Source organism: Vicia villosa, linkage group LG1 (genome assembly GCF_029867415.1).
Source record: "Vicia villosa cultivar HV-30 ecotype Madison, WI linkage group LG1, Vvil1.0, whole genome shotgun sequence".
NCBI classification, from domain to species: Eukaryota; Viridiplantae; Streptophyta; class Magnoliopsida; order Fabales; family Fabaceae; genus Vicia; species Vicia villosa.
Genome location: NC_081180.1, coordinates 42,604,586 through 42,613,749, shown reverse-complemented (window position 1 = coordinate 42,613,749; position 9,164 = coordinate 42,604,586).

Here is a 9,164-nt window from a genome sequence, read left to right as displayed (position 1 = left end):
TTTATATAAAAAAAACATATAACTTATATATAAAACAAAATTTGATTGGCTAAAAAATATATATATATATATATATATATATATATATATATATATATATATATATATAAATATAAATAAAAGGATTTATGTAATTTAAAGTAAAAAAAAAAGAAACTTAGCTGGCTGATCAGGTGTGGCGCGCGTGTGAATTCCATGGTGCACCTGCAGCTGGCTTGCGTTAGATCTGCATGCCTGATGAGATGAATGGCCCAGATGGTGAAGGCACACGCTAACGGGTACATCTTAATGCACTGGATCTTGACAGCACCCATGACTTTTGCGCGCGCGCGTGTTTTTGAATGGGACCAATGACTGGCTGCCACGCAGTCATCCCTAACCTCCGTCCGTTGCCAAAACCAGGCTTTTACCTACGGTTTGCCTGTTCCGTTGCCATAGCCCCTGCAAATTTACGAATGCACCAAAACAGAAAAAAAAATATTTCGCGAGGCCATGAACATGATCGTCCAGACCTCACGAACTCAACCACGCCTTTGGCTACGTCTAATTTTACCTGTATTGAGAACCCCTAAAACGAACCCTAATTTTCAACAATGGCGTATTGCTCGTAATAGCATAAGAACACACCAAACTCTCCAGAAATAACAAGCAGATTATTATAAACATAAATATGCAATTATATTTGAGAATGGATGCATGAAATCATGTAATCGAAGTAGTTTATGAATAGGCTAAAAACAACTTACAGTGGAATGTTCTTGAGGTATTGAGGCAAGAGAACAATCCAAACACCTTCAGTGATCTTTGAGGAACGTTTTGGAACCGCTAGAACACCTTGAGTTGGCCTGGAATTCAGAATCGTAGTTTGAGAATTTCTTTGGCTTTTGTGCTCGAATTCTCACTCTTGGCTGCCGATCTTTTTTTTTTCTTTAGGTCTGCAATCCTTCCTTATATATGGGAGAATGAATTAGGTCAATAAGAATGGCTTGAATCCATGTAAATATTTGATTTCTATCTTGAGAGATTTGATTGAATTTTGCTTATGAATTTTTCCTAAAATTGATCAATTTCAATCTTATCTATCCAAATCTAGTTTGCACGAAATTGGATTGACTTTTAAAATATATTTGATGATTAAACAAGATCCAAATCATCTCTTTTATCAAATATTTGATTTTCCAATAATTTATTTAATTTTAATCCTTTTTAAATGAATTAAAAACTCATAATAAATCAAATAAAATGTATAATTTCGTGGGAAAAAGGTTTTGGGCCCTTGGGTACTTTGAGGATCAAGATTGTGTTGAAATAACTTAGGCCCATTTGCAAAAGTTTTCAAGTTTCTTCACATTTTCCCTCCAAAATAACCTAACTTTGACAAGGCCTATCTCCCTCAATTTTTGAGGTATGGAAGTGTTCTAAGACATTTTGGAAACCTTAGAGAGTCCTCTAACCAATGTCTTTGGTTCCATATCAAAATTATTTTCCATTCTCATTTTATGCCCTTTTGAAAAAAGTGTCTTCTTGTTGACTTTTGAGAAGGACCTATAATGTATGAAGCCATATCTCTTAGATTATTGACCTATGAGCTTTGATTCTTGGACCATTGGATAGAGGAATGAATTCCCTTCAAAATGAGCTTTGGTGGGAATTTTTCTGATGGAGTATGAATATCTGGTGAATTTTCAAAGTTTGGTTGACTTTTTCAGTTTATGCCCCAAAATAGTAACTTTTGACTTTTGACTTTTCTGATCTTTCCTTGTATCATCATGATCAACCCTTGATCAAATGATGATTTTAGGGTTATGAGGATGTCGTTGACCAAATATCTTGAGTTTTGACTGCATATTGACTTGAAATGACTGTTTTGCCCTTGAGAGTCGACTGTTGACCTAATCAGGATTTGAGGGACTAAATTTGCTCTGTTTGACTTGAAATTTTATATGGAGATACTTTGGGATGTTAGTGACCCTATGGAACCACCTTGAGCCATTGATTCAATGATTTTCCATCGAATTAATCAAACCCTAGTTCAGAGTTTTTGTATAGGAGAGTGTGTGTTGGAGCTTTGTCTTTTGTTCTGATTTTATGTGTGAAGAAAAAAAAAATAGCATGGGCAAATTTTGGGGTATGACAATGGGTGAAGAAAGAAACTAACTGTGATGGACCCAAAGCCATTTGGGTACCTAACAAAACTTAATTTGTTTTGTAGGCATGCTTGAAGACCACTTCAAACCTATGGTATCTAGATAGTGGTTGTTCAAAGCATATGACGGGTGACTTAAACCAATTTTCAGATCTAAGGTTAAAGGCCAAGGGTTTTGTCACTTATGGAGACAACAATAAGGGAAGAATTCTTGGCAAAGGCAAAGTTGGTGCACCACCTTTCACATCCATTGAAGATGTTCTTTATGTTGAAGGACTAAAGCATAATCTTCTAAGCATTAGCCAACTTTGTGACAAAGGCTTCAAGATCAAATTCACTAAGGAAGAATGCTTGATCATCGATGAAGTTTCCAATGAGGTAAAACTCAAAGGTACAAGAATTAATAACATTTTTATGATTTCTTTAAATGATTTATCTTTGAAAGTAAAATGTCTTTTGGTAAACAATAATGAATCATGGTTATGGAATAAAAGAGCAGCCCATATTCATATGGATCATTTAAATAAGTTAACCAAACATGATCTTGTTATTGGCTTACCTAAGATAAAGTTTGTCAAAGATAAACTATGTGATGCATGTCAAAAGGCAAAGCAAACCAAATCATCTTTCAAACCAAAAAATGTGGTGACTACAACAAGACCACTTCAATTATTGCATATGTATCTATTTGGTCCATCAAGAACAAGAAGCTTCGGAGGTAATGTATACGCTTTAGTTATTGTTGATGATTATTCTAGATATTCTTGGACTTTGTTTCTTGTGCAGAAAAGTGATGCTTTTAGAGCTTTTAAGAAGTATGCAAAACAAATCCAAAATGAGAAGTCATTAAAGATTGTATCCATAAGAAGTGATCATGGTGGAGAATTTCAAAATGCATCATTTGAAGAATTTTGTGAAAAGCATGGTATCTCTCATAATTTTTCAGCACCAAGAACTCCACAACAAAATGGAGTAGTTGAAAGGAAAAATAGGTTTCTAGTGGAACTTGCAAGAACAATGCTTAGTGATGCAAATCTTCCTAAATATTTTTGGGCGGATGCGGTTAGTACGGCATGTTATGTTGGAAATCGAGTAATCATTAGACCTATCTTAAAGAAGACTCCATATGAACTCTTCAAAGGAAGAAAGCCAAACATTGCTCACTTTCACATTTTTGGATGCAAGTGCTTTGTTCTCAGCAATGACAAAGACAATCTTGGTAAGTTTGATGAGAAATCCGACGAAGGTATATTTATTGGTTATTCTCTTTCTAGTAAAGCATATAGAATTTATAATAAAAGAACTTTAACTATTAAAGAATCCATGCATGTATCTTTTGATGAGACTAACACTTCCAAAAAGGAAATAGTTGTTTGTGATGATGATGATCCTTTAGATTTACCCCCCGAAAGAACTTTCAAATGATACAATTGTGAAGGCACCGAAAGAACTTTCAAATGATGCAATTGTGAAGGCACCGAAAGTTCAACAAGAAAGTGTTCAACAAGAAAGTGTACAACAAGAATCAAACACCAATGATCTACCAAAAGAATGGAGAACTCATAGAGATCATCCTATTGATAAAGTTATTGGTGATATTAGTCAAGGAGTTGCAACAAGATTAAATCTCAAAGATGCTTGCTTACACATGGCCTTTGTTTCTCAAATTGAACCTTCCAAAGTTGATGAAGCCTTAGGAGACGATCAATGGATAAATGCAATGCAAGAAGAATTAAATCAATTCGAGAGAAATCAAGTTTGGGAACTTGCTCCTAGACCAAGTAATAAGCACATCATAGGTACCCGGTGGGTGTTTAAGAACAAACTTGATGAAAATGGTATAATTGTTCGGGACAAATCAAGATTGGTGGCCCAAGGTTACAATCAAGAAGAAGGAATTGACTTTGAAGAAAAATTCGCTCCGGTTGCAAGGTTAGAAGCTATTCGTCTTTTACTTGCTTATGCATGTTCATTAAATTTTCAGCTTTATCAAATGGACGTCAAGAGCGCATTCTTGAATGGCTACATCAATGAAGAAGTCTATGTTAAACAACCCCCGGGATTTGAAGACTTCAAGAATCCTACACATGTCTTTAAGTTGAGAAAGGCTCTTTATGGCTTAAAGCAAGCACCTAGAGCATGGTATGATAGACTTAGCAATTTTTGTGTGAAAAGGGTTTCGAAAAGGGTAAGGTTGATAAAACTTTGTTCATTAAGAAAATCAAGAGTAACACTTTATTGGTTCAAGTCTATGTTGATGATATCATTTTTGGATCGACTAACAAAGAAATGTGTGAGGAATTCTCATTGATGATGCAAGGAGAATTCGAGATGTCTATGATGGGAAAGATGAACTACTTTCTTGGACTACAAATTAAGCAACTCAAAGATGGAATCTTTATCAATCAATCCAAATATTGTAAAGAACTATTGAAGAAGTTTGATATGGACAATTGTAAAGCAATGAATACTCCAATGGGCTCCGGTACATATATTGATCAAGATGAATCCGGTACTCCAATTGATATTACCAAGTATCGAGGTATGATTGGTTCTTTATTGTATTTGACGGCAAGTCGTCCTGACATAATGTTCAGTATTTGTCTTTGTGCTCGCTTTCAAGCAAATCCAAAGGAATCACATCTTATGGCGGTTAAAAGGATCATGAAGTATCTCAAAGGAACGACCAACGTTGGCTTATGGTATCCTAAAGGTAGTGTTTGCAATTTAATTGGTTATTCTGACGCGGATTATGCAGGATGTAAAACTGATCGTAAAAGCACAAGTGGTACTTGTCACATTCTTGGAAATGCATTAGTATCATGGGCTTGTAAAAAACAAGCATGTGTTGCTCTCAGCACGGCCGAAGCGGAATACATAGCAGCGGGTAGTTGTTGTGCATAAATCCTTTGGCTTAAGCAATAACTTCGTGACTACGGACTTGATCTCGGATGCATTCCTCTTCGATGCGATAATACAAGTGCTATAAATATTACAAAGAATCCGGTCATGCATTCAAGAACCAAACACATAGACATTTGACATCATTTTCTTCGCGATCATGTGCTTAAAGGAGATGTTGAAGTCACTTTTGTAGATACTCATAATCAACTTGCAGATATCTTCACCAAGCCTCTTCCAAAAGAATCGTTTTATTAAATTCGACGAGAGCTTGGAATTTTAGATGAAGGTGATGTTTAAATATGTTTTTCATTTCCATAAATCAAAGGAACACATTTCTAACCATTCATGTGTGTCAAAAAACATGCTTTATTTATGTTTTTTGTATTTTCTTGATGGTCAAATCGATTGGACATATATGCAAATCGATTGCATATTAAAACAGTAAGGTCTGTTCTAATTTTTTATGATGCAAATCGATTGCACCCTTGTGCAAATCAATTGGTTGCTGTTTGTTTTGATTTTTTACGCTTTTTGGTGTTATGCAAATCGATTGCACCCTTGTGCAAATCGATTGGTTGCTGTTTGATTTTATTTTTTGCACTTTCTGATGTTATGCAAATCGATTGCACCTGTTACGTTTTGCCTTTATTTTGCTTTTATGTAGCTTTTAATGTTGGTCAGAATTTTTAATTCTTTTCAACCCACTCTTCCACCAATCCTTCCACCTATCCTTGACCATTTTTAATACCCACTCATCACTCTCCCTTCCCAATCTTATCTCATTAAAATCTATCTTAACCAAATCAATTATATAATATTCTTTCTCTTAAACCTAACACTACACATTGTCAAAAACTCACTCTCTCTCTCAAAGCAACCCTAAAACGAAAATTCACTCATCCATGGCTTCAAGACAAAAGAGAAAAGTTTCAGACCAAAGCAAAGGCAAGGGCAAAGCTTCTTCATCATCCATGGTGAATCCTTTACTTCAATATCTCACCATTGAACAAGAGGAAAGGTATACAGAGTTCTTTTCAAGCAAGAATGTTCAAACTCCAAAATATGGTATTCTTTCTACCTTTCCTCAAGAATGCTTTTCTTTTCAAAATACTTTGGCCTCTTATGGTTTGGAACCGGTCATATCTTCATTTGGACCATACTATCCGGAATTAGTGAGAATGTTCTTTTGTAATATGCATATGGATAATGGAAAACTTATTTCTTATGTTGCTGGAAAAAGAATTTGTTTAACCTTCAAATTACTTGGTCGTATTTTGAATATCCCTAGTAGTGGTAGCTCTCTCTATGACCCCGAGGATGAAGCATGGGCTGATTTTAATAAAAGAAATTTCTACTATAGTATAGGGAGGATGACTGAACAAGAATTTCATGCTAAGAGAGTTAAGGGACTAGGTGGTGTTGAACCATCAAGAGGTTCATGGTCTGCTGGAATTTTCTATATAGACGATAGGTTGTTTCACTATTTTATGGTCTATATCATGTTTCCTAGGGCTGGAAATCATTGCACTGTTACGGAGCTTGAAATGCAACTCTTGTATGCAAGGAAGAACAACATTGAGGTTAATTGGGCTCGTTTAATTATGGTTCATATGTTGAAATTCAATCATAAGTCTAAATTCTTACCATATGCTTGGTTTATCACTCGGATCTTGGAATTCTTTGAGATAGATTTTGATGGCTATGAAGTTTGTCTTATGGATTCAAATAGTAATAAAATTACTATTAAGAATGTTGATGCGCGAATGGGTGTTTTATATAATCCGGCCACAAAAACTATCACTTACATTGGTGAAGATGTCGTAGAGAATGAAGGAAATGATCAAGAGGTCAAAGGTGGTGAAGAAGATGCTCGTCCCTCCCATGGTTCAAATGGTCCAAGCAACCAAGAACTCTATGATTTCATGACTTCACAATTTGCCAACCTTAACACCTCCATCAACAACCAATGGAACTCAATCAATGAATCTACCACAACTCGGATTAATGAGTTTCGCCATGATGTGAACCAACAATTTTCTTATCTCTATTCACATCTTTATATCCCTCCTTATGATCCGACCAACCCGGCTGCACCTCCTCCACGATATACCGAACCACCTATTCAACAAGATTTCTTTAACCAAGGCCCTTTTGATTTCAACAACAACAACAACAACACTTTCAACAACATAGACCAACCTTAAAGCTTATCTATGTTATGTCTTATGGTCTTTTATGTTATGTCTTATGGTCTTTTATGTTATGTCTTTTAAAATTATGGTCTTTTATGTTATGTTCTTGTAAGGTACTTAGTACCATAGCTATTTTATTTTGCACTCTTAGTATTATGACTTATCCATGTTATGCTTATTTTCTTTAATGAATGAATGTTTGTTTCTTTATATCTCTTATAATTTCATGTATTTTTTCCATCTTTCCTTTCTTTTTGATAATGTCAAAGGGGGAGAAGGAAGTTACACCTATATGCTTGTATTTCCTTGATTTTTTTGTTTAAGGTACAAAATTCAAAATTTTCATCACAAAATCATTCAAGACAAAATACTCCTAGATTCACATATTGAGGGGGAGCTATACATCTTAAAGGAGAAGCTTTCCGGAAATAACAATGCATTAGTAAAGATTATTTGTCATCATCAAAAAGGGGGAGAATGTGAAATCAAGATTCTCAATGAAAGATCTTTTGTTTTGATGAAGACAAATCATACATGACAAGAAGGAAAAGATGATATTCAAGATAAAGCATCATGTGTAAAGACTTTGATTCAAGCTATGGATTCTTTGGAATAGGTATAACCATAATTACCAATTACTTAAAGTCTTAGATGCTCAAAAATCAAACCACAAAATTGCATAGCATACTCTTTCTTAGATCTCAAGTTTCCTAAACAAAAACTGCATTTTTACTAAGTGTAAATCGATTTACACCTACTGTAAATCGATTGCTTGCTGAAGGTTTTTAGATGTGCTTCTGTTTTTGCTTGTGTAAATCGATTTGCACAATATAGCAATCGATTTGCACTGAAGGATTTTTGAATATTTTGACTGTTAGAAGTTGTGCAATCGATTTGCACAAAGGTGCAATCGATTGCTTGCTGAACGTTTTTGAAAAACAACATCTTTTCATTACACCTTCTCATACACCTTTTCATTAAAACCTTTCCTTTAATCTTGACAATGGTTCATGATTAAAATACAGAAACTTATGATATTTCAAGAGGTGTTATGAACATCTATATATACTCAAAATTTCAAATTCATTCTTCACCTCTTCCAATCAAAAACTCTTAGAAATTTTCAGAATTTCACATTGTTATTCTTCAATCTTTTTCAAGATATTTTCTACACACTCATATCATCCAAACTAGAAAATATTTTGAGCAATCTATTACTTTAAAGAATTGTGAATTATTATCATTGGAAGGGAAGATCAATCAAGTGATTGATACATTGTTCTACTATTCAAACTCTTATACAAAATCAAATACTTGTTGTATTCTTGTTATCCAGGATTGTTGGAAACAAGTTAGACACTTTGAGAGGATTGTTCTCATAAGTGGTCTTAGTGAAAAATCCAAGAGGATTGTTCTTGGTCCAAGAGGATTGTTCTTGGTGTTTGGTTAGGCTTGTACAAGATACCAACTATATTAAAATCTCTTACTGCGTAAGGGGACTGGAGTACTCTCGGTTTGTGAGGGGAACCAGGATATATCCTTGTGTCATTTATTTTTCTGCACTTTACATCCTTTAGTAACATTACCATAAACCAGAAAAATAATCACTTTACACCATAAAACCGAAAAAGTTATAAAGTACCTAATTCACCCCCCCTCTTAGGCATATCTGATACTTACATGTTCTTTGCCTGTCGATTGATGTTTTTCTTTGTGATGAGGTCTCTCCAGAGCTGGTCGAAGTACGCCTCAAAATCAAAGAAGAACTGAGCAACAACTGCTGGAAGAGAAGCTTTAATGAGTGAGTCTAATAACTTGTGAATTTCTCCACCAAGATGTTCAGAACTCTCAAGGACAGCAAGAAACTCAGGTTCGTTTAGGTGGGCTTTTAGTTGGCACATAGCATCGACAAGAGAAGCATC